Source organism: Tamandua tetradactyla, chromosome 12 (assembly GCF_023851605.1).
Source record: "Tamandua tetradactyla isolate mTamTet1 chromosome 12, mTamTet1.pri, whole genome shotgun sequence".
Taxonomy (NCBI): domain Eukaryota; kingdom Metazoa; phylum Chordata; class Mammalia; order Pilosa; family Myrmecophagidae; genus Tamandua; species Tamandua tetradactyla.
The window spans coordinates 77,250,321-77,275,280 of NC_135338.1; the positions used below are offsets into that span (position 1 = coordinate 77,250,321).

The 24,960-nt window shown below is 37.5% G+C and overlaps 2 long non-coding RNA genes across 4 annotated transcripts in view; one reads left to right on the forward strand and one right to left on the reverse strand.

The window, feature by feature from the left end:
• Nucleotides 1–1,852: 1,852 nt before the first annotated feature.
• LOC143651608 (uncharacterized) lies at nucleotides 1,853–24,899 on the reverse strand. Of its 3 annotated transcripts, none has more exons than XR_013160065.1 (3): nucleotides 24,390–24,642; nucleotides 4,009–4,163; nucleotides 1,853–2,001 (listed from the first exon to the last, which is right to left on the reverse strand). It is a non-coding gene; the product is annotated as an uncharacterized LOC143651608 (long non-coding RNA). The 3 variants fall into 3 exon arrangements; XR_013160066.1 differs by lacking the exon at nucleotides 1,853–2,001 and adding an exon at nucleotides 10,954–11,079 and having other exon boundaries at nucleotides 3,981–4,163; nucleotides 24,390–24,640; XR_013160067.1 differs by lacking the exon at nucleotides 1,853–2,001 and having other exon boundaries at nucleotides 3,981–4,163; nucleotides 24,377–24,899.
• LOC143651609 (uncharacterized) overlaps nucleotides 24,664–24,960 on the forward strand; it is a 39,104-nt gene continuing 38,807 nt past the window's right edge. Inside the window, exon 1 of the long non-coding RNA XR_013160068.1 lies at nucleotides 24,664–24,952. This is a non-coding gene — a long non-coding RNA (uncharacterized LOC143651609). The remainder of the gene's footprint in view (nucleotides 24,953–24,960) is intronic.

Genomic DNA, 24,960 nt, shown 5'->3' on the forward strand with positions numbered 1-24,960 from the left:
TGGTGTGGAAAGACTGGTGACCCCCTCCTGCAAACCTTTCCCCCTTCTACCCGTGGCAAGCATGGACCATATCTCAGTGAGATATGCGGCCTCATGGCTAAGCTCTAGGCAGTGAACATAACACAAAGTGGTGGGTGTCCATTCCGGGCTAACCTGCAAAACCCTCCCATGCATCATCTGCCACGTTCTTTCCCCTCTGGGAACTGAATGTGTATGAGGCAAAACCTTAGAAAGAGGCAGAGCCACAAGATGATAGGAGGCCTGTGCCTCTGAGTCAGCTATGCAGAAGGCCTGGACACCAAACATGAGATTGTTACTTGAATCAGAAATAAACTTTTACTGTCGTACACCCAGGCCTGGACACATAATTACTCAGGGCCAGATGCAAAATGATAGTGTGGGATACCTTGTTTGAAAAGCATGATAAAAGCTTTTTCCTTTTTTCCACAGCCTTGTTCTTAACCTGTCATGATGTTCTTTATTTGTAATTTAATGTCACACTTCCTTGGTGAACGTGATACTCGTGGGGTGTGTGCAGAGCCTCATAGGTGTATGGAGCCTGGGGCAGAGGCCCTGACCCTCACACTTTCCACTCCTGATCTCCAGCCTCTGTCAGTGGCAAAGGGTAATATCTGTTGGGCAGGGGAGGGAAGACTGTCAAGAACCGATTCTGGGGAAGTGAGGAAAAAGTGAGGTGGAGTACGTGTGAGCCAAGGTTCCAAGACCTCATCAGATTTCACTCAGAAGGAATGGAATTGTTCACTGTCCCATCAGTCTTCACTTACAAAACACAAATTAAAGTTCAATCACCCTGATATTCTTGAAAGCAGTGGGGACAACTCCCTCAATAGGCTGGTTCGATCTTGGTGTTTGCCCCTATGAAACTTATTCCTGTAAAGGAGAAGCTAAGCCTGTTTAAGAGTCACCCCCAGAGCACCTCTTTTGTTATTCAAATGTGGCCTCTCTCTCTAAGCCAATTTACCAAGTAAACTCACTGCCTACCCTCTCCCCCGCCCCCACCACCACCTGGGATATGACTCCCAGGAGTATAAATCTCCTTGGCAATGTGGGACAGGACTCCTGGGTATGAACCAGGACCTGGTATCATGGGATTGAGAGAACCTTCTTGACCAAACTGGGGAAAAGAGAAATGAGACAAAATAAGGTTTCAGTGGTTGAGAAATTTCAAACAGAGTTGAGAAGTTTTCCAGGTTATTCTTATGTACTATATAGATCTCTCTTTTTAGTTTATGGTGTATTGGAGTGGCTAGGGGGAAGTACTTGAAATTGTTGAGCTGTGTTCCAATAGCCTTGATTTTTGAAGATTATTTTATAACTATACAGCTTTTACAATGTGGTCATGTGAAAACCTTGTGTCTGATACTCCCTTTATCCAAGGTATAGACAGATGGGTAAAAAAATAAGGACAATAAATAAATATATAATAAGGAGGGGTAGGAGGTAAAAAAGTAAAAATAAAAACTGGGTGGATTGAAATATCAGTGGTCAATGAGAGAGGTAAGGGGTATGGGATGTATAAGTTTTTTCTTTTTTTTTAATTTCTTTTTCTGGAGTGATGCAAATGTTCTAAAAATGGTCATGGTGATGAGTACAAAATGATGTGATGGCATTGTAAACCACTGATTATATACTTCAGATGGACCGTATGTGTGTGAAGATATTTCAATAAAAATGTTATTAAAAAGAAGTTCATTCATTTCCTGGTGCCTGCCCATGCAAAAGAAAGAAAGAAAAAACAAAGTTCAATTATTACAAATTTCAAGATGGTTATCATAGAGTATTAAATCCCACACGTGTGGCCTTCTTTTGACTGTGCACTTCTGGCAGCATGTCCATGAAGCTGGCCCGGCTACGCCTGCTTGGTCAAGGTTTACCAGTCACAGTCACCAGCACTGCCCTAACTCTCTTATTGAACTAACATGAAGGCACTATTTTCGAAGGTCGAATGAGTTGTGCATCAGCATTTTCATGCAGTCCAACCTAAAATACAGATAATTAAAGAAACAGACTAAGCTTTATATTGATTCATTAAGAGTATACAAGGCTCCATGCTTTATAAGTTTCTTTTGGCCCATTATCTGACTCAGGAAATAGAAGTGATTTGCCTAGAATAATGGCTGACAATTAAATTTGGGCCTTTTCCCTCCCAATGCAGTATTTTTCCAGACTCCTGCTTACTCATAATCAAGGGTCTTACATCCCACAAGAACTGAAGGAACAGGACTAGAGCAGTAGGAATGTAGGAACAAGGAGTAAGGGAGGCCCTTTTGGCTAAGGAAACCATCACCGAAACCCAGGTGCCCACCTCTCTCCTCGTGCTAAGCTGTTTTTGTATTCCTGGAGCAAAAGCATGCAGGACTGACCCATGAGCACAGGTGATGAATCATGGATGAGCAAATGAGGCAGGGTAGGCTGAGGGTAGATGTTGATTCCCATTTTCTTTTCTACCAGGTTAACTTCTAGTGGCCTGATTTCTAGTGTAACCTCTAACTGGTGCCCTGTGGATCCCAAAGAGCCCACTAAGTGGGTCAGAAAGGCTTGAATGTGACCTACTCTTTGTGGCAGGGGGCAGCATGTAAGGTGGAGCTCCATCCACCTGCATGGGATGGAAACAGCACTAAGGAGATTCCTGAAGTGGGTGGCTTGCAAGGGTAACTGGTTCACGAAAATGCCCACTTCCTGTCCACCTACATCCCCTTTCCAGAGTGGCCTCTAAATCCCTCAATGTTCAGAAAAAGTTAAACCAGTCTCCTTGGAACACTCATGTAGTTATTCAAGAAAAATTATAACAGTTCAACAGATATAGTAACTAAAATGTCCTTCTTGAATAAAAGGTTGTTATTTGAGAAATTAAAATCCATAGGATTTAAACAAAATTCCTCTTATTAATGATCAACTCAATTAAGGCAAAATATCTAACTTATGACTTTGTGAATTGTAGTACACACAGAAACATTTTTATGATGTACATGTTTGCAGGTGATATTTATAGTTTGCCTGGTATTAGTGTAAAAACACTTGGAATGTTTCCCAGCTATTTATGATAAATAGACATCATAGGCTATTGATCATCTTAACCATGACACCTAGACTTTGATTTGGGTTAATCATTAAATGAATGTTCCATAAAAAAATTTCAAAGTTGACCATGTGAAAACTGGCATGAGTAAAAGTTGAGCAGCCTTGCAAAAATATGCATGAATAATTGACCAAAACAAATAAAAGCAAACCACAAACAAATATCGCTAAATTGAAACAGTGAAACAGCTCAATGGATGATAAAAATAAAATAATGAAAAAAGACATTGTAAGAATATTTATGAAACACACAGTTTCATGATAATAGCCACTCTTATTTAGGTTAGAGCTTTACATTTTACATTTTTTAGGAAGAGCTCCCACTGATGTAGAAATGAGTTCTGATCCAGTTTCAGGACCTTGCTACTCGAAATGTGGATCAGCAGCTTCAGCATCCCTTGGAAGGAAGTTAGAAATTCAGGCAGAGTCTGAGACCTGAGTCGGAATCTGCATGGTACTGAGATTTCCAGGTGTTTTATACATATATTAGAGTTTGAGAAATGTTAACATGAGAAGATCATAAAATTTCTTTGTATCCTATTAAAGAAAGTCTGTATCATTGAAAGTCTTTACAGTCCTCAAAAATGTGTAGGCATGAAAAAATTTAAGCAATAATATTTTTCTGGTCAGTTTTGCAATCTGAGAATTCCTAAGAGGACAGGCATAAACAATTTGTCGACTGTCTGTCTTACTTTCCAAGAGAACTTATGCCAATGAATGATCTATTTACCTCATAGAAACATGATCAGAAGAAGATGAATGCATTTTAAAATTTGAAATCTGTAAGATTTTGAAGTGACATGTGTTCTAAAGTCCTCAGGATGTTTCCAGACTGTCTTATTTTGCCAGGACTGCTATAATAAACCCCACAGGCTAGTTGGTTTAATTAACAGGAATTTATTTCCTCACAGTTTTGAAGGCCAGGAGTCCAGAATCATGGTGTTGGATGGATCACACTTTCTTTCAGGTTTGTAGCATTCCAGTGGCTTAGCAACAGTCCAGATCTCAGGCTCTGCCTCCATCACATGACTGTCTTTCTCCTGTTCACCTGTGTCATGTTGAACCTGTGTCCAAATTACATGTTTATAAGGACTTCAGACATATTGGATTAAGGCCCATCCTGACTGTTTGGCCTTATCTTAGTAGAATCTTTGGAGATCCTATTTACAAATGAGTTTACACTCACAGTACTACAGATTAGGGCTTGTGGAGGACATGATTTTGTGGGGGACATGACTCAATCCATAATACAGACTCTCACTTGAAGTAGCACATTCAGTGGCACAGCCCATGAGGAGAAATAATTCTTTCCCCCCACGTCATGATTAAAGAGAACATACCTTAGAGAGGGGTGGGTGATCCCTTCCCCCTACCTGTGAGAGAGACTCAGGGGTGGAGAGTCCTGGAGTATGGAAAAGGGCAGTAATAACATTGCCTACTTAGTGACATGTTGCACTAAACAGAAATAGCTAATCATGTACCAGCATGTCTTTTAAAACATCCACTGAACGTGTTTTTCCTCTGCTTCTAAACCCTCCAGGAAGAAAATGCTAAACCTCTGCCATGGACTGTAAGAAATTACCTGGCCCCTGGCTGCCTCTTTGCACTGCTAATGCCCTCTCCCCCTCACTCATTGGGCTCCAGACACACCAGACACCTTTGAGTTCCTTCAATATGCCAAGTATGTGCCAGCCCTGGGTCCTTCTATCTCTTTCTGGAATTCTCTCCCTCCCAGATATAGTCACAGAGAAAGTGTCCCATCACTTTCCTGAGCAGTCCTTATCTTGGCTCTGGCACGAATATCCAATCTACAACAGCTCCCATCTCCATCCCATGTTCACCTGTTGCTATCTAAAAGAGTTATGGTTACTTGATAATCTGACTTCCATTATCAGAAGATATGCTCTACAAAAGCAGAGACTGGGCCTGTCTCCTGCTGTTACCTGTGGCCAGTGTATTGAGTAGGGATGCAGTCATATGAAGAGATGCAGTCAACAGCTGTGAATGGTGAAATCAGTGCCCAAATGAGAGTGGTCAGCAACGCTCCGAGAACAGTCACGCTGCTCTTTCTCCCCAAAGACCTGTCACAGACACCTTACAACTCCTTTCTATAGCCTTATTCCAAACTTGTGACCTATGGCTTGTAAATGAGCCCAACTTCTAATGATCAGTTACAAAAGTAGGACTAAAATAGCGAAAAAAGTGTCCATAAACTATATTCCTAATTTCTAAGTGGAATTTCCTGTTTTATTCCTTTCTAAAAGTGCTTATAAATTACATGTATTATTTTCTATAGCTACTATAACAAATTGCCACAAACTTGGTAGGTTGAGACAGCAAAACAGTTCTCTCAATTTTGGAGCCCAAAAGTAAAGAATTGGTATCACTGGGCCAATACCAAGGTGTTGGCAGGGTGGCACACCCTCTAGAATCTCTAGAGGAGAATGTTCCTTGTCTCTTTCTGCTGCTGGTAGCTATCAGCATTCCTTGGTTTGCAGTCATGTCCTCTAATCTTCAAGGCAAATATCTTCAACTATCTCTCTCTGCTCCATCTTCACATCAACTTTTCCATTATGTCTTATAATCTCCCTCTGCGTCCCTTTTGTAAAGGATACATGCGATTGTATTTAAGGTACACCCAGGTAATTAAAAACAACCCCATCATCCTAGGATCTTTGACTTAATCACATCTGTAAAGAGCCTTTCTTCTGCCATACAAAGTAACATTTACAGGATCTAGGAGTTAGGACATGGATATCACAGAGGGACTATTTTTCAGCCTGTCACAGTACAAATTATATAACTTCTGCTGAAAGACAATTGATAAAAGCATTCTACATCATTTCAAAGAGGAAAAAAATAGGAATCAAAGAATCAATTTTTATTATTCATGTATAAAGTTAGATAGAGTTTTTCTAGCAGCCAGTGTGGGCTACTTGGAACCACAGTGGGTTTGGTAACATCCAATATGGAAAGAATAATTATAGTTGCCTCTGATTTAATAGGGTATTGGCTCTAAATAAAATGCCGACTGCAATTAAATTGTATTATTGTAAAATAAAAATTAGTAATTTCTGAAGAAGAAAATGTTTGGTGTTTTGGTTTTATAATATATATGCTTGCACATAATAGAAAAATAGATCTGTGTATTTTTCACAAGATGAAGGCTTTCTTTTATCTTTGATATGTAGCCGGTACACAAGAAGTATATTGTATTATGCAAGCATATTTTTTAAATAGTAATGTATCTCTAGTCACTATATTTTTTTCTATTTTACTTTAAGAAGAATACAATTTGAATTTACTCAGGGATTATGGATGTTTGAGGGAAACTTATTCTTCATTTGGTACTTTTATGTTGGTGGAGAACAGTATCTTCTCATTATTAACAGATTTAGTTCTCTAGCAAAATCATATAAAAGGAAATTGAGAATGTCATGAATAGACTGAAAACTCACACATAGATTCAGAAAAATCGTTAACTGCCTTAGATTTTAAATGACTTTGAATCTTCTGAAAAGTTTTTTTTTTTCCTTCACATGCAGTTATTTGAAAATGCCATGTGTTATTTTGGTTAAAGAGGAATTATGTTGAGAGTTGCAAAGAGAAAAGAAAATTGTGTGAAAGTGTATTTGGTCAAGATTATTCTAATTCTCTTTTACCCTTGAAGTCTTACACTTCTATTATTTTCTCCAACTCAAGACATCTAAATACCTCACATTCCACATTTCCTTCAATTCTAGGACACATGATTTTAGTTTTATATTTCAATATTTCTGAAGTTGAGAAACTTATCTGTGACAGTGAAGGAATTAAATTGTGACAACCTGGGACAAACCCATCTCTGTTCAAGCTAAACAACCACTAAGGTAAAGGGTTTTTTTGGATTTTCACCACATTTGGGTTTTCTTTATTGTTAGTTCCATAGGCAGTTGATTTGTGGTGTTATTTTGTAACTCTCGTTGTTTAACTGACTTCCTTGAGAAGACAGTTTAATTCCCCATTGAAACCAGAGATAGACTGCCACAAACAAGCACTACAAAAACAGGCAGTAAATGTTGCCAAATCTATTTAGAAGAATTTGGTGTCTTCAAGTATCATCCAAGAGGAAAAAAAAATCTCTGCCAAATCATTGTTATTATGTTAATGATCAGTGATACAACCTCAGTCCTGGAAGACATTTATGTCAGCCTCAATTTACTGACCAAGGTTATGGATGATAGAATTGCCTCCTACACTTCCTCCTTGGTAGGCCAAGTTGGAGTGTGTGCAATCACAAATACATTCTGTGTACCTGGATTGATGTCTCTGGTAGGTAGAAAAATCAGTAAAGAAACCTAAGGAGAAACCCACCTGATTTTCTGTGGTATTTCTCATAATGTAAGGAATTTGTTCATGTGGTTTGTCTGGGATCCTGGGGAAGCATGGATGAGATCAGTACTGTAAGTTGGCCTCATCCTTTCACTTGTAGTACTTTTGGTAATAACCTCAACTGAAACCGAATGAGGCACATTGAACAGATATGGTCACAGCCTTGGTCAGCCAGATTAATCAAATGACCCATGAAGCGGTGTGGTAGTTTGAAGTTGTTGTGCACCTCAGAAAAGGCCAGGTTATTTGAGCCCATTCCCATGGGTGCAGATCTGTTGTGGGTGGGACCTTTTGGTTAGGTCATTTCAACTGAGACGTGACCCACCCTCATTCAAGATAGGCCTTAGTCTTTTTACTGGAGTTCTTTATGATAGGATAAAGGACAGCAAAAGCCCAGAGACATCAAGAGAAAAAGGCCCAGAGAGGCTAAGAGAGGACCCATATTAGTTCAGAGAGAAAAGCAACTGAACCCAGGAGAGAAGGACCAGCAGACATCAGCCATGTGCCTTTTCATGTGACGGAGGGGTCTCAGATGTCAGCAACCTTTCTTCAGAGAATGTATCCTGTTGATACCTTAATTTGGACATTTTCATTGCCTTAGAATTGTAACGTGTAAGCTAATAAATCCCCATTGTTAAAGGCCAGTCCATTTCTGTTATATTTTGACAGCTTTAGCAAACCAAAACAAGTGGAATATTCCTGGAAAATTTTGTCGAGTCATGATGGTGTGGAATGAAAGGTGGATTTCGTTAGACAATTGCTCATAGAGGTTTCTCATATTTCTTCAAAGACTCTTGTGAGCAAGGCACTGACTGCCCTTTGTTCCAAACTAACATTTTAAGAATATTTCTATAGTGGACAGCTTTGGAAGATTTAGCATCTCTCTACAGAGCAAAGGGAAGACAACCTTACTTCCCATTACAAATAATTTGGGTTTCTAAGCTCAGGATTCCTCACCTATAAGGCAATCTATTGTGTATGCAGGTGTCATCTGGCTCTTCCAACCTGTGGAATCGTGGCTCAAGTAATAGATACAAAAGTGCAAATTCTCTGGCCACTGTTATTGCCATGAGTAATAAACTGCCCTTCCTCTCTGCTCTAGGAGTCTTGTGTCTTCCACCAGCATCCATGGAACTATGAAAGGTGATCATGTTAGCTTGTGAGCAGGATGAAATGTCAAGCCCTTCACTGTTTCTGACATATAAGAGAAGATAGTTAACTTCTAAAAGTTTGTTAATCAGTTAAAGAAAAAAGTGAAACTGCGGTTAGCTTGACAAAAATACATTAAAAATGTCCCTGTTATGCTACAAAATTATACCATCAATCTTAAATGTGATAAAGTGCTCCAGATCTCAAGTACTTGAAATGTAAAGAAAAAACTGTGCACATGATTACCTTTTTAGCTGATGATGGCCAAAAGAAAGTCAAAAGAACATTTAGTCCATGAATATAAACAAGGTTTAGAATGAAACATTGATTATAGAAATGAAGAAAGTGGGAGATAATTGCATGGATAAATGTGTGTTGTTAGATTTTTATAAAAGTATGTTTGATGTAGAATATATATCTTAAAAACTGTTCATTGCTTTGGCAGTACATATAATAACAGCTGAAATTTTGGACTTGAAAGAGTATGATAATTATTGGTCTCAAAGATAATTTATTGCATCTATTAAAATAATACTCTTGTAAATTTAGACTTCAAATTCGCAGAAAGAAAGAAAAAGAGAAAGATTGAGAGAGATAGAAATAAAGAGGATTGGTTTAGATCAGAATGGAGTTTGGAAATTTGAGAAGTTTCTCATTTTTTATTGTTTGCATATTTCCACTTTTATACTTTATAATATCACACTAAGAATTTCTTTACCATTTATTCCATAATTTTTGGAACAAGAATCACCCTTTATTTCCATTTTTGTTCTTACTTAGTACATATTTGAGGTGATAAAGGAGTAGCACACCTTCTCAAGACATTTAAGCTAGTTTTCCTAAATCTAAGGGAACACCAAACCAAAGAGTAACTTGGCTTTATTTCTTGATTGCCAAGGGTAAATAGTCCTTTTGCCAATTGCAAAGAAGCAGAATTTTCCATATCCTTAATAATTCTCCCAGGACACCTTGACCAAGTCATTTTGTGGCAGTAACATAATTCTCTGTACATGATCCTTACATTAAGATACCCCAGGTTAAATTGGAAATAGTTGAACTACAATACATCTCATTAATATTAATATTGATGAAAATTTCTGACTATCCTTATTATGTATAGCACTCAAGCTCATTATTGGTGCTTCTTTAATGTTGCATGGAACTATACTCCTATAAACCCTTATCACATTGTATTTTTACTATTTTTGTTCTTGTTGGATTTCTTTCAGAGGCAAGGTAGCACTATGTTCATGTCTGTATTTTTTTAATTCCTTATGCAGTGCTGATAAATATTTACTTAATCAATTATTGAAAACCAAGCAAGGAAAAAATACTTTATACATATATCAATTGCTCTTCTGTTTATGTTTCATTTTCCAAAGTAAGATTTGACTTAGAATTGCTTTTGAGATACAGGTATTAAGACTGAAGCTACTGAGTTTAAGACTTTGTAACAAGCACAGATTAAGCAAAATCTTAGCAAGATTTTATTGACTACTTCTTTTATTATATTTAGCTCTGTAGATTATGGCTGTGCATTTCTCTAAAACAGCTTTGTTCTCTTTATGCCTATGGAGTAAATGTTGTTTGAGCATGTTTGTTTATCTTTATCTGCATAAACAGGGAAGGATGGTCACAGAATGGACCAGGAACCACCCAAAGAGGTACCAAAAATTGGGAAGCAGACTGAACAGAAATTGTTTATCTGTACCAGTGATCACATGTCTTATCTTGGTGGAAAGAGAGACAGTGGCATATGAGACATGGACTAAGTTAAATGTCCCCCAAAATAGCTATTTTTGCAGATGCAATGCATCATCTCTTGGCAGAGGAAGCCCGTGAATTATTAATACACTCTGAACTATTGTGGGTCAAAAATGGACAATTTCATAAGGATAAACCCAATAATTAGGAATTATTATAAAGCATAACAAAACAAATAGTAAGTTAATATGAGACTTCCAATGGCTGATATGATTGCCAGGGATCCATAGAGGTGACTTTACGTGAAGAGTTAAAAGTGGTAAAAGGGTAGAAAGAGGGATGGTACTGTGCCTTTGTATGGTCAGACTCTCTATTATATCACTGAGTCTTTGCTAAAATATAGCTAATATTTTTATAAAGACCCTGAATTATTGAGAAAGATAGTGAATTACCTGTGGGTGTCTGAAAACAATTCTCTTGGTAAATGTGATATGATAACAGTAAACATATAACTTTTAGCAGGAGATTTCTTGGCCCCAGGGGAGCCTGCTTACATGTTAGGAGAGAGATGAAACATATCCAAATATGGTTTCATTTATCAATTAATCTTTATAGGCATACACTTGTTACCTCCAAATGAAGATCATCACAAACATTGAGTGGATGCCTGCTATGGTTGACACATCACTGAAGAACTTGCAGAGGATATAGCAAGTCACAGGACACTATCACTGCCTTTCAGGACTTCAGAGTATCCTTGGAAAGAGGATATATGTTACAGAAAAAGGGGAGATCAATATACTTTTAAATAATTTTTAAACCGAAATAAGAGAATAATTTATTATTATTACTGCTAAATATCTTATACTATCAACTTAAATAAGGATGAGTCTGGTGTTCTGTTCTCCAAAGACACATTCCAATGCTCTCAACCAGTGGAAAGAACTGGGTCTTGTCATCCAAGGCGGCCTTATCTGCTCAATTTCTGAGCCAATTGAAAATTAAGGCAAAAGACATCAGGAGGAGATCCAAAATAACATCTTTTCCAAGAAAATCCTGGGAAGAATTTGTCTTAAATCAGTGCACCTGCAGACTTTTCAAACTGCACCCCAAAATAAGACCTACATGTCCCCAGTCGTCCTCATGGATGGGTGCACAGGTAGGGATTTTCTCTCAGCTGGTGTGGTGGTTGGAGCTATTATGTGCCCCAGAAAGGGTCACGTTCTTTTAATCCAATTCCTGTTGGTGCAGACCTGTTGTAGGTGGGACATTTTCACTAGGTTATTCAAATTGAGATATGATCCAGCCCTTTTAAGATGGGTCTTAATCCTTTTACTAGCGTCCTTTATGATAAGATAAAAGACAGAAAAAGACCAAAAAGCTCAGAGAGCTCCAGAGTAGTTGAGAGACAAGGGTATAACCACAGAAGCAGAGAGAAGCCACTGAAGCCAGGAGTTGTCAGCAACAAAACCTGGGAGAGAAGGGAGAGACCAGCAGACGCCGGCCATGTGCCTTTCCGTGTGATGGAGGCATCCCAGATACTGTCAGCCTTTCTTCAGAGAAGGTAGCATCCTGTTGAAGCCTTAATTTGGACATTTTCACAGTCTTAGAACTGTATATTTGTAAGCTAATAAATGCCAATTGTAAAAGGCAAGCCTTTTCTGGTATATTGCATTCCGGCAGCTTTAGCAAGCTGAAATAGCTGGCAGTCCCACTCTTAAGAGAAAAAAGACAAGGCAAGACTCACATTGAACATTTCCAGCTCTTTCTTCTGGAATTGAGGGTCACACTAACCCCTCCTTCACCCTCAGTGCAGAGTGAATATATGAAAGGGGAAGCCAGAGGGGCTCTGTCACTAGGTATCATCCATCCTACCCGAATATCAGGGAGAACAAAAGAATGAAACCAGAGGTACAATGTCCATAGCCTTCAACAACAACTCTGATTTTTATAGCCTGCAAATATGGTAAAGCAGAGAAAAAGAAATCAATTCAGGATCAAAATTCAGGAGCAATAATGGAATGCTGGTTTGGTTAAGATTGTTCAACCAGCCCTCACAAGACACCAAAACAACAATCAAAGATTCAAGATTTCAAGATGAAATTCCACTCTCTCACTTTTCATTTAATGAAATGCAATTTCTAATTACCTCCCTGGCTGTGGATTCTCAACAAAGTAGCAGAACTTCATATCAAAATGCTAATTTCCCGTATAAGTCATGGAGGTGGTAGTGGAAGAATCATGAGCTTCATAATTGCTATTTACATGATAATTAAGGGCTTAATATTATGAAAGTTAATTATAAAATTATATTAATTAATTTTAATATCCCAACAGTCTTTCTGTACTTGATGTCTAAGAACAGCATGGTCCCTAGAGAGACCTGCAAGGAAAACAGAGAATCAGATTGACATTTTAAGGCTCAGATCAGCAATTTCTTTGGCCTATACTTTGATTCTAGAAATGCAGGAAAGAAGGGCTATGCCTATAAATCCCCTGGATTCTTGGGCTCCCGGAGAAGGGGGATGGGAAATGGGGAAAACAACAGCTGCTCCCAGATGAAGACCTGAAAATACAAGGAATTGTTTCTGAGGCTCAAAAGGCAAGCCCTATTAACTACTACCTCATAAACTTTATCAGGCTTAGGTTATATGAGTAGTAATTTTTGAGTGATATTTTTGAACTCAAAGAGCTTTCCTAAATGTAAGACTTGATAATGCTTTAAGTGTCCAAATTACTGTGATAATGAGCTGTCTTTTGGCCTGTTTCTAACATAATTTGGAGATCTATGGCATGGAGAATTGGTTTACTGCAGACATAATACTCCTTCTGTTGTCACAGGCTACAAACCTGAGGTTTGCCCTGACACTTACAAGTATTTTCATTGTGCAATCGTTAGTAATCTGTCTTCCTCTCTTAAATTCATTTCTTCCAAATGCAGCAGAAATCATCAATCTTTTAATCCTACAACTGAAAAGGTATACCTGCTAGCAAGAACAATGAAGTTTTGAGAAATCATTGTGAAAGAAAAGGATCTGTTTGTATGAAGCTAATGATTTAGGCCTTACTGTACTCTCTCATGGTGATAAATTATAACTCTGTGTTATAAGAACGCTATAAATCCTGTGAGTCTTTCTAGTCAATCATGAAACCCGTAGATGGTCTTGGGGACTCCTAATACACTAATCCAAATTCCCATAGTGGGAAAATAGGCCATGCTCCCAAGTTTACTGAGGCTCTCTCTTCTCTGATTACAAGGACTAGGATTTCAATCAATCATTGGATTATCACATCTACCATTGCTTCTCTCAGATGTGTTTATGTGATGTATGACAGTAAAACCATGAAATGTTTTATATGATCTTCTAAAAGCTTGTTATAATTTTGCTTTTTAAGTTTAAAAAACAATCCGCCTGAAATCATTTTTTTTGGTATGATTTGAGGTAAAGATCAAGTTCCTTTTCCCCACACGTAATTAAAAATACTGCTTTTTCCTCCACTTCTGGGGAGGAATGTACAGAGTCACCATTTCATATTAACCAACTGTGTCGTGGTTAATACGAAATGAATCTGGTGTGTGTGAATCTGTTCTAGACTGCTGGGTTGCTCTAAATATCTGTTCTTATGCTAATGGCACACTGTTAAAATCATGTAATGCTGTAAGTTTATCTGGCAGATTGCCCACTAATGATTTTCTTCTTCTTCAACATTTTCTTGATTATTCTTGGCCTTTGATATTTCCATATACATTTTAGAATCAACTTTTTCCTATTTAAAAGTTTAAATTTAATTTAATTTCTATAAAAAATTTAAACTTTTTCTTATTTAACTTTGAAATATTGATAAGAATAACATTGAATTTATAGATCAATTTGGAGAGAATTGATGTATTTAAATAGCAAGTTTCCCAAACAATGGAGATCTCTAATTTTATTTAGGTCTTCAGTTTCTTTCAGTGATTTCTGTGTAAATGTCTTATATATCTAGTTAGAATTAGTCTTAAGTTCTTGGTGTTTCTACAACATTTAAAATGGCAGGATTTCCAAATTTTATTTTTTCTGTTTGTTCCTGGAATTTAGAAATGCAATTGATATTTATTTATTTATTGTTGGTGGGGTTTTTTGGGGTGCATGGTCCAGGAATTGCAATTGATTTTTTATATTGGCTTTGTATGTGGAAATCTTCCACAGTCAAGTATTGGTTCTATTCATTTATCTGTAGATTTGTTTGGATTTTCTACTTATCTGATTATGACATCTGCAAAAAATGAGATGTTTTTTTCTTCCATTTCAATCCTGGTACTTTTATTTCTTTTTCTTGCCTTGTTTTAATGGACCCTCAAAACAGCATGAGTAGATGTAATGCTAATGACACCTATATGTCTTTCAGAAATTGAGGTGAAAACTTTCCATATTTTATCATTAAGAATAATGTATATTATAGGCTTTTTTGTTGATATACTTTACCAAATTGACTTCTATTTCTTTCTATTCCTATTTTCCAAGAATGACTATAAAATATTATCAAATACTTTTTCTGTTGTATTGAGCATTTCATATGATATTTCTTCCCTTATTCTCTTAATGTGAATTATGTTGAAAAACTTTTGAATTTTAAATCAAGCTTAAATCCCCAGAACAAATCCCATTTGATCAAGATAATTATTGTTTGTGCATTTCTAAATCAAGTTTACTGAAGTTTTGACTAGAAATTTTTATTATAAGATGTTCTACAACTTTCCTTTCTTTTCCTTTACAGACTATCATATCAAGATTAAGATGGCACCGTAAAAATCGTAGGATGAGTTTCCGGCTTTTCTAAGTTTTGGAAGAGCATATAAGAATTTTCTTCCTTCTTAAATGTTTGGAAAAATCATAAGATGGAATGAACTGAGATAAAACATTCCCAGACACCAGGAGAAACCCACTGGATTTTACAAGAACAATGCATTGAATATTTTTGTATTAGACCATGAAATTACAGGGTCTATTTGTTACTGCAGCATAATCTATTCTATTCTGACTGAGGCATCATTTAAAAAAAAAAATTCCTACTAGTACTGAGATTACATTGCAACATCTTATTACATTGTCTGGAACATAGAAAAAAATGCACTTTTGCCTAAATCTTTTCAACACCTTTGTCTCAGCTGCTGGTGACCCCTGTGATATACTTATTCCAACAATGACCACCTGGGCACACTTTTCTCAAAAAAAGAAGCCTATTTTTCTATATACCAACTTCACATCTGGCATAAGCAGCGATCTTTTTGTAGTTGAGTTTGAATTCAATGATTTCAGTGTTGACCAAGAAAATGTTCTCACCACTAGGTGGCAGTAACACGCAGGCTATTTAGGGGGGCTGCTGCACTGACAGGTCCACATGTTAGAGAAGCACCCTCACAGCAGGAATCGTTCCAGAAGCTAGTAGTGCTCTCCCCTTGCAAGCAGGGCAAGGGGAAAACTCCCCAATTCCAAGAGAGAGGAAAAAGGAAGGAAGGAGGGGAGTTTATGTGCCCAAATGGTGCCACACCAGTACAGCAAGGAGTGTCAGAGCCAGAGAGCTCAGAGATGCCAAGGCAGCTGGGTCCTTAAAAGTGTAGGGCTTATCTAATCAACTGGGAAGAGATGCCTGGTGAAGCTGGATGATTTTTCATGGGGTTTGCAAAGCAGGTTAATTCTAAATGGCCAAAAGTTGTTTATTGGACTGTTTTGAAAAAACTTGGATGTGTACGAATTTGAATCTGGCACCTGTGGGTTTTTCTAACAGATCCAGGGTGTTGTGAAGAAGTAAACAGCAGACAGGGCCACTACACTCTGGCTCATTTGTACAACACCTCCTCACATTCCTTACCGCACAACTGAGATGAGACAATCGTTTTTCATGAGGCTCCACCACAAGTAAAGATATCTTGGGATAAATATACAATATATAAACTAACTTACGGTGACCACAGAGTTCAGGCCAGCTACAGGATTTCTTCATGGGTGTACCCTCCCTACATTTCCTGTCTGCATCCCCTTAGCTACGGGCAGCTCACCACTATCCGAGCAAACACTCTAGGTCTCTCTTGGTGGCAGAGTCCCAAAATGGCCCCTAACCCAAAAGATAAGACATCTCAGGCATTTTTCCTTACCTCCACAAGGTCCCCATTTCCTATCTCAGGATTAGAATCTTGGTAGAATTAATGATGATACGGACATCTAGACCCTTCAAGAGAAAACTGCTATGCACAAAAGGTGTACCATTCAATCCCTAAGGTCCAAACTTGAGAATCATGAAACTGCTTGAAATTTGTTCAGTTTCCCCAAACTGGAAATTACTTTCAACCCTGTTATTGTATAAGATTGTACTACATATAATCTATAAGATGCTAAATTTTCTTTCATGAAAACCTGGCTTTAGAAGCCATTATACTACACTCAACTTCTAAATTTATTCTACCTACATTTTTGGGGGGATGTAGCGTGCTAGTAATTTGGGAACTTCTTCACATCCAGACCAGTCTACTTGGACTACTATACCTAATTTTCAATGCCATGGCCACTAATCACATTTGGCTGGTTAAATTTAAATTTAAATAAAATAAAATTTAAAATTCAATTCCTGGGTTGCATTAGTCGCATTTCATATTTCAAATGTTCAACAGCTACATGGACCTAAGGCCTGCCAGAACGGACAGCCTACATTAGAGAATATTTTGTCATTGCAGCAAGTTCTATTAGACAGAGCTGCTACAGAGGTATCCAGTTAAATTTGCTTCTTCTTTTTAGCTTCTAATTTGAAATAATTTCAAATGTATAGGACAGTTGCAATAATAACATGAACCCTATTTTGCTACTTTTGCTGTATCATTCTATCTATATTTATATTTCTTTGTATTTATCTATTGTATTTACTGCACATTTGAGAGCAGGCTTCTCCCAACATGCGCCTTGAATATGTAATGCTTCCATGTGTATCTAGGAATAAGGATATTCACTTATGTAATCACCTTAACTACATTGATCAAGTTCAAGCAATTTACATTGATCTAAAACTTTTATTCTACATTCCAATTTTCTCTTATGTCCCAATAAGGTCCTTTTTTGCCTTTCTCCTATATTCTTACATCACATCCAGTATTGTATATTGCATTTAACTGTCATTTTCTCTTTCTTTTTTTTTCTTTCCAGTTGTGGAAAGAAATAAATAATATTTCTCTATATTTTATTCTAATAAATAAATAAAGACTATTTATAGACAACATAAATCTTCCCATTCCAACCTAAGCATACTCTTCGGCGGAGTTGATCACATGCACACAGTTGCAGCGCTCTCACCCCCATCCATAGCTATAACTGTCCCTGCATCCCACATAGAAACCCTATGCTCATTTTGCATGAAGCCCTCATTGCCCCTGTCCCCTGCCCATGGTGAGCGCTACTCTGCATTCTTTCTCTGTAAGTTTGCATATTTTTTTATATTTTCTCTGTGGTTACCAGGGGTCTTAAACTCAACGTCTTAAATCTATCTCTTTTGCTTCAACTTAACTTCAGTGGCATACCTAAATTATGTTGCTTTACCCCACACTTTCCCCTGCCTTTATGTAGTTATCATAAATTACATATTTGTACAGCTTGAGTTCAAACCCTTTGATTTATCATAGCATTTTTATGCATTTGCCTTATAGATTCTGTAGAAAGTACAAAATGGAATTATAAACCAAAAAACCATAGTACTGATATTTACATATACCCACGTCATGATCTCTTCTGGAGATCTTTATTTCTTCACCTGGCTTCAGTCAATTGTGTAGTGTCCTTTCCTTTATACCTGCAGAACTTCCTTTAGCATTTTTTGGTAGGGCTGTTCTAGTGGTGACAAAGTCTCTAAGCTTTTGTTTATCTGGGAATGTCTTACTCCCTCCTTCATTTTTTGTTCTCTTTTTTTTTTTAGGTGCATGGTCTGGGAACCGAACCCAGGTCTCCCACAAAGAAGTCAAGCATTCTACCACTGAACCACCCATGCACCGCACCTCCCTTCATTTTTGAAAGATAGTTTTGACAGATAGAGAATTCTTGGTTGGTAATTTTTTAATTTCAGCCCTTTAAATGTATCTTCTACTGCCTTCTTGCTTTTGTAGTTTCCAATGAGATAGCAGCATTTAATCTTGTTTAGGCTCCCTTGCAAGTGCCATGTTGCTTGTCTCTTACAACTTTCAGAATTCTCTCTTTCTTTTTGGCATTTGACAGCTTGATTATAACATGGTATGGTGTGGGTTTGAGTTTACGCTGTTTGGAGTTGAGTATATTGGATTCATATATTCATGTCTTTCATCAAATTTGGGGAGTTTTCAGTCATTATTTCTTTGAATATTCTTTCTTCTCCTGTTGGGATTCCCACAATGTGTATGTTGGTAAACCTGATGGTGTTTCACAGGCTTCTTAGGTTCTATCTTTATTCTTTCTTATTTCTGCTCCTCAAACTGGATGATTTCAATTGTTTTATCTTCACGTTCACTGATTATTTCTTCTGCCAGCTCCAAGTGTGTTTTGAGCCAGCCCCTCTAGGGAATTTTAAATTTCTGTTACTGTGGTCTTCAATTCTGTTTTGTTCCTATTCATAATTTTTATCTCCCAATTAATATTTTATTTGTATTCAGGTCTCATTTTCCCGATCTCATTTTGTTCTTGGCCTATTTTCCTTTATCTCTTTGAGTATACTTAGAATCATTTAAAGAAATTCTTTGTCTGAAATATCCCAAGTCTGAGTCTCCTCATGGTAGTTTTCAATGTTTTAATCTTCTGCTTTGCCTGAACCATCACTTTCTGTTTCTTTTTATGTCTTTCGTTTTTATGTTCTGTTGAAACCTGGACCCTTTGATATTTTAATGTGTTATCATTACAATTTAGACTCTGAGGCATTTTTATTGCTATGACAGACTTTTCTTGAATGCCAGGAGCTAACAAAAAAAGAAAAAGAAGGAGAAAAAAGGGAACATCTTTTTTCATCTTTGCAGATTGAACTGCGATTGAGTGTGGTCCTTCAGGACTTATATATGTGAGTTTAGAAAATAGCTCCAGGTCAAAGTGTAGGAACCTCTCTGGTCCTTTCTCTGTGTGTGTCTTGTTTTGAGCACGGGCATTTGAGTTTCCCCTCTTCCCTGGCAAACATTTTCCTTGTGGTCCTGGGCATTACTTTGTATGTTTTATAGCCAGAAATCCCTTGTCCCAGGCAGCTACTTGACTGCTTTCCCAAAGTATTCTGTAGGAGAGCTCTGTGAGCCACCTTCTACATACACGGCAAATTCTGGCACAGCAAGTCCCTCAGCCACTACCAGGCAGTTTGAGTCAAACATACATACTAACAGTATGTACACAAGGGTTACTCTGTTCTCTCAAATGAACCAGCACTTGGAGCAAAGGCCCGCTGCCTTTTAAGCCAGTAAGAGGTGAGGGAGGGGCCAGCCAGGGCACCATGAGATCCTTTATCTTTTAATTAGCCTTTTTCTTGATTTGATGCCTAGCCTGTTTCTGCAGTTCTTTACCTGTCTTCTAGAGCTTTGAGAAAGATGTTTCTGATAGCTTTTGCTGGTTGTTCAAAGATTCTGTAGGGGGATAGAGTCCTGAAGATTTTCATTCTGCCATCTTGATCCTACTTTTATTTCTTGGCATTTTGTTTCTCTTCTTGGACTGTAGTTCTTTTACATGAATTGTGAATTATAGAATTACTTATTTAAGATATGCATTAAAGTGACCACATAGAACAAATCTACTTTTGCTTCATCGTTTCCAACATTTCTCATTGTTTCAGTCTCTCAACACCTGAACAGCGAGTGTAACCAGTGGATCTGTTAAACGTCTCGTATGTACAGATCCCTGTACTTTGAGGTGGAAGCCAAAAGTAAAACTTAGAAAATATATAATATAAAGTAATAACTTTAATTGAAGCATTGCCCCTGCTGAACACACACTCAAATTAAATAACGTGCAAAATTCAAGATCCTCAAAGTTGTGTGTAGACTTATTATTATTATTATTATTATTATTTGCATGGGCAAGTACCAGGAATTGAACCTGGGTCTCCAGCATGGCAGGCAAAAACTCTGCCTGCTGAGCCAGCATTGCCTGCCCTAAAAGAATATTAATAACATTTTATTGTAAAATTTGCATGTTTTTCTTCCTGATGTCTAACATGTCTTCATAGTACCCTTATGCAATCGTATAGAACTGGGTACTATATTTAGCATACAATTTAATTGAATAATTATACATAAGCCCCTAAACAAGTATAATTAGAATGAAATTATCAAGATTAATTTCAATAATTAGTTGCCTCTATTTCTGTTACATCAAGGAATCTTTTGTTCAAGTGACTTCACAAAATATTCATGAACCCTGTGAGGATGGTGATGCTGGTTACTGGCATAAAGTATAGGTCCAGAAGTAGGAAATGGCCCCATATGACCAAAACGCTGAGGTATAGTATCAGTGCATGTTTCATCTTAAAGAGAAAAAAACAATGTAAAAATTGGTGGAGCTGTAGAATCAAATTCAAGAAAGTGTTGATTCAACAGCAATCAATGGGGACAATGTTGAACTGATCCCCAACCCCCTTCTAGTTCACCACTAAAATGTTGAATTCTTCAATGACTACTTTAGTCATTGTTCAAATTTGGTTAGGCCAGAAGTTCCCAAGCTTTAATGTGCTTATAAACCAATGGCAGAGCTTGTTAAAATGCAGATTCCTGGGTTCTGTCTTCCAAGATTCTGAGTCACTGAGTCTGGGTTGGACTTAAACATCTGCATTTTCAAAAAGTCCCCAGTTGTCAGATGCAGATGTTTCAAGTTTCACCATTTAAAAAGCATTGCCCAAAGCCATTTCTTTATAGGATCTCTCACCTAAACTGTTAATCATTTTTGAATGGATAAGAGCATGCATTAGAAAATCAGGCAAACCTGGGTTAGAATCTTAGGTCTGTACTTAGTCTTATTTATCTTGGACAGATTACCTACTGTTTTTAATATGAAAGTCTTTTTTCCCCCACCAATAATTGCTGCTGCTGTTCTCACCTCACCTCAGTGTCCATCAGCAACCTAGAAACATGTGCTCAGTTTCTACTGAAAACCTTATGTATACCAAGAGGATTTCTTCTAGGCAGCTGCGTAGCATCCTGTTGAATTTATAGCTCAGCAACACAAGAGTTACACAGTCATTTTCCTCCTTTCTATAGCTTTAAAATTGTTATTTTTTTCTGTTATCTTTCTTATTCTTTCTCTACTACCTTTCTTCTTTATTTCCCTTCCTTCATTCTTTCCTTTGTACATTTTTCTCTCCGTCCCTTATTTCCTTCATTCATTTTCTCTTCCTCTTTCCCTCCTTCTCTCCCTCCTTCCTTCCCTCCTTCATAGTTTCTTTCTTTTCTTATAGTTTTAAACTCTGATTTTTGTTCTTAAGACTATAACTTATACCATATTCCCGACATTATCATAAAAACTATGTGAACTCTGTTTCAATTAAAAAATGTTATTACTAGGATTTTCATAGATCCATTTCTACTTTTGGATTCACTGAACTAGGTCATTTTATTGACAGGATTAAAAAATTTTTTAAGATTATTGAGAGCTGAGGTTCCCTGTTTTCTACTACTAACAGTACTGTCCCAGTAGATTCATAGGATGAAAACAATCTTAAGATTCTCCACAGCGGCTCGCAACTATTGTGTCTGCATCACCAAGAATCCTTCCTGATGTATTTTTAAGTACTATATAAAAAGTGTTAGCTTTTATTCGAGTTGCATACTATGAAACTGGACTGTTTTAAATTTATTGAAAAATGTTTTCGTTTTATTTTTGTTCAATCCAATAATTAAATCATTTCTTCTTATTCATATATGGTTGATGTGTCAGAATATTGAGTAATTCAGCTAATTAAAAGGTAAAACCTTACCCCAGGTAATTGATTGACTGGAGAACACATAAGAAAAATATGATATAAATAACAATTAATTATTGTTACTCTTTGGATCCTTTTCATTTGATTTATGTACATAATTTCAGTTCTAATCTGTGAAAGCTACATGGCATAATGGAGTTTTGTGGGTGTGGATGTGTCCACGTGTGCATGAAAGTATATATGTCAATGTACATCAATATACTACAAAATAATATCAGTTCCTTGAATATGATTTCAAGTAGGAGGCTTTTTTATAGTAAACAACCCATATTCTTTTGCTCTATTTTCCATAAAAGCAAGAAAAAAATATTGAGAAATAACAGTTGGACGTGGAGTATAAATGGTTCATGAGGCCATCTTTTATGTTAAATAACTGGCTTGATAAGAAAAAAAAACAAAACCCAGAACTCTGAATTTCTGATCTAAAGACACTGATGGACCAATTTAAAATCAACAAGAGAAATTTTCTATTTTTCCACTAATTGTGTTGACACTTGTTTATTCATTCTTTCATTTTTTTATGGAACACATTTTAATATGTTTTATGTGCCACTCAAAGATGACTAAAACAAAAGCCCTACTTGCTAGATTCCTATAGTTCCGTCCAAGAGATAGATCTAGTAAGCACGTGCCTTTAAAATAGAATAACCTGACACCCAGGCTGTAACGTAGACTTCAGGCATCCAAATGCCTGACTTCATATACCACACACTTTGGCACTGCTGGACCTGTGCTCAGGCTGAGGATGATACCTGCAATGACCTCCCAAGCCTTGTGGGATGGAGGGATTTAAATTCATCTTTGATGGCCCCTTCAAATGTCACCTTTTCTATGAGGCATTCCCTCTTCCTTTTTCCTATATCAAGCCTCCATGTTATACCACTCTCAACCTTCCTGCCAGACAAAATCAATTGTACTCTTATCTGAGGTCCCCAAACTCCTAGAACAAGTGTCTGTATTGTAGCCATTCCATTGCATTTACAGTGACTTACATTCATTTATTTTATTAGGCCATGATCCCTTGGAAGACAAAGGCCAGTCAATTTGTGTGTTCTGGCTGAGTATCTAGTCTGCAGTACTTGCTCAAAATTATGTGCTGAGTTGTACTCTCCAACAGGAGAGCCCATGACCTTATCTCTATAGTTATCTCATCACCATCTTCCTCTTTCTTCCCAAAGTGCTGCAGCATGGTTTGTATTAAGGAATAACTTCAGGCCTGTAGATGGGTGTGAAATTAACCAATTCCTATTCTTATGGAAAATACATAGGGCTTCTGGTTCAGACAGGCATGCTCATTTGCTTGCCACCTCCTTGAACTATTACTCCTCCATGTTTCACTTTTTACTTCTCAAAAGGGCCCTAAGGATATTATCTTGAGGGCTGGGCAGGTGTTTGGTTGTTAAGACAAATGGTGTATTTCAGCCATGTATCAGTCAGGGTTCTCCGGAGAAACATAGCCAATAGGATGTATGCATAGGGAGATATTTATTTTAAGGAATTGGCTCATATGACTGTGGGAGCTGCCAAGTCCTAATTCCATTGGACAGGCTAGAAGAGCCTGGAAATCCTGGGAGGAATTATGCTGACATCATTAGTCCATCTCTCTGTACAGGAGGCCAGAAGGAGTGGATGGTGTAGTCTGAAGGCAAAATTGCTTCTGATTCTTAAAACCCTGGGTTTTCAACTGACTGGATGAGGCCCACCCTCATAGTGGAGGGTCATCTCCTTTATTTAAAGTCCCTGGTTGTAGATGTCAATCCCTCAATGAAATACCTCCAGCAGCAATAACAGGGCCAGGGAAAAACAACTGGACACTGTAATCTAGCCAAGCTGACACATAAAGTTAACCATCACATGCCACAGGGACATAGTAATGCACCTTGGCCAGGATGTTGTTTCTTTGTGATATGCGTAAAACAGCAAATTTGGTCATGGGTCAGTGGTTCATCAGTTCAATGCATAAGGTTTCACATATTCTCAAATTCTGCCCTAACCAGAAACATGTGCCAAAAATGATCCAGGACTAAACTGAACTAAATATTAAATCTAAGGAGGACGGCATCCATTGGAACAAAGTATTCCCAAAATGTAACATAAATATGCCCCAATGCCTTACCTTAGCCCCTTACCTCAGAAGTTCCTCTTTCAGGATATTTGTAGTATAATTCCAGAAGCATTATGTTTTTTTCTTACCATTTAAGCTTCTCTTTCCCCTTTGTAAAATCTCATCTTTTGTATACCATGGAAAAATGGTTAGAAATAATTAATTTTTAACTTATGAATTCTGGGAATGGCTCTCTGTTAAAAGGAAAATCACTTCAAAATGTAGGCAGTAAAATGAATCTGAAATCTGTTGGTCATGCAATTGTCTCCAAGGAAACCCAAGCATAAATCATTGCCATGGCAACCACATGGGCCTTCACTGCCTGAAAATATTAGCACAGATAATCAGCTGGGGTTTGTCTTTGGGGAATGTTGTAAATATGTGGGCCAAGCTTCACAGCCTATGCCAGAAGTCAGATGCTCTTGTGGAGTTGGAAGAGTGTCAAAGGTGATTACAGGATGCAGGACTCCTGGGTCCTGCTCTGTCATCATAGATGGGAGAGCTCATAGGCTGTCCTCTTAGGAAACCATTTATGCCTGAGGACAGATGGGGACACAATCTGCAAAAAATGCAGCAGAAGCATAGCAGGTAATCAG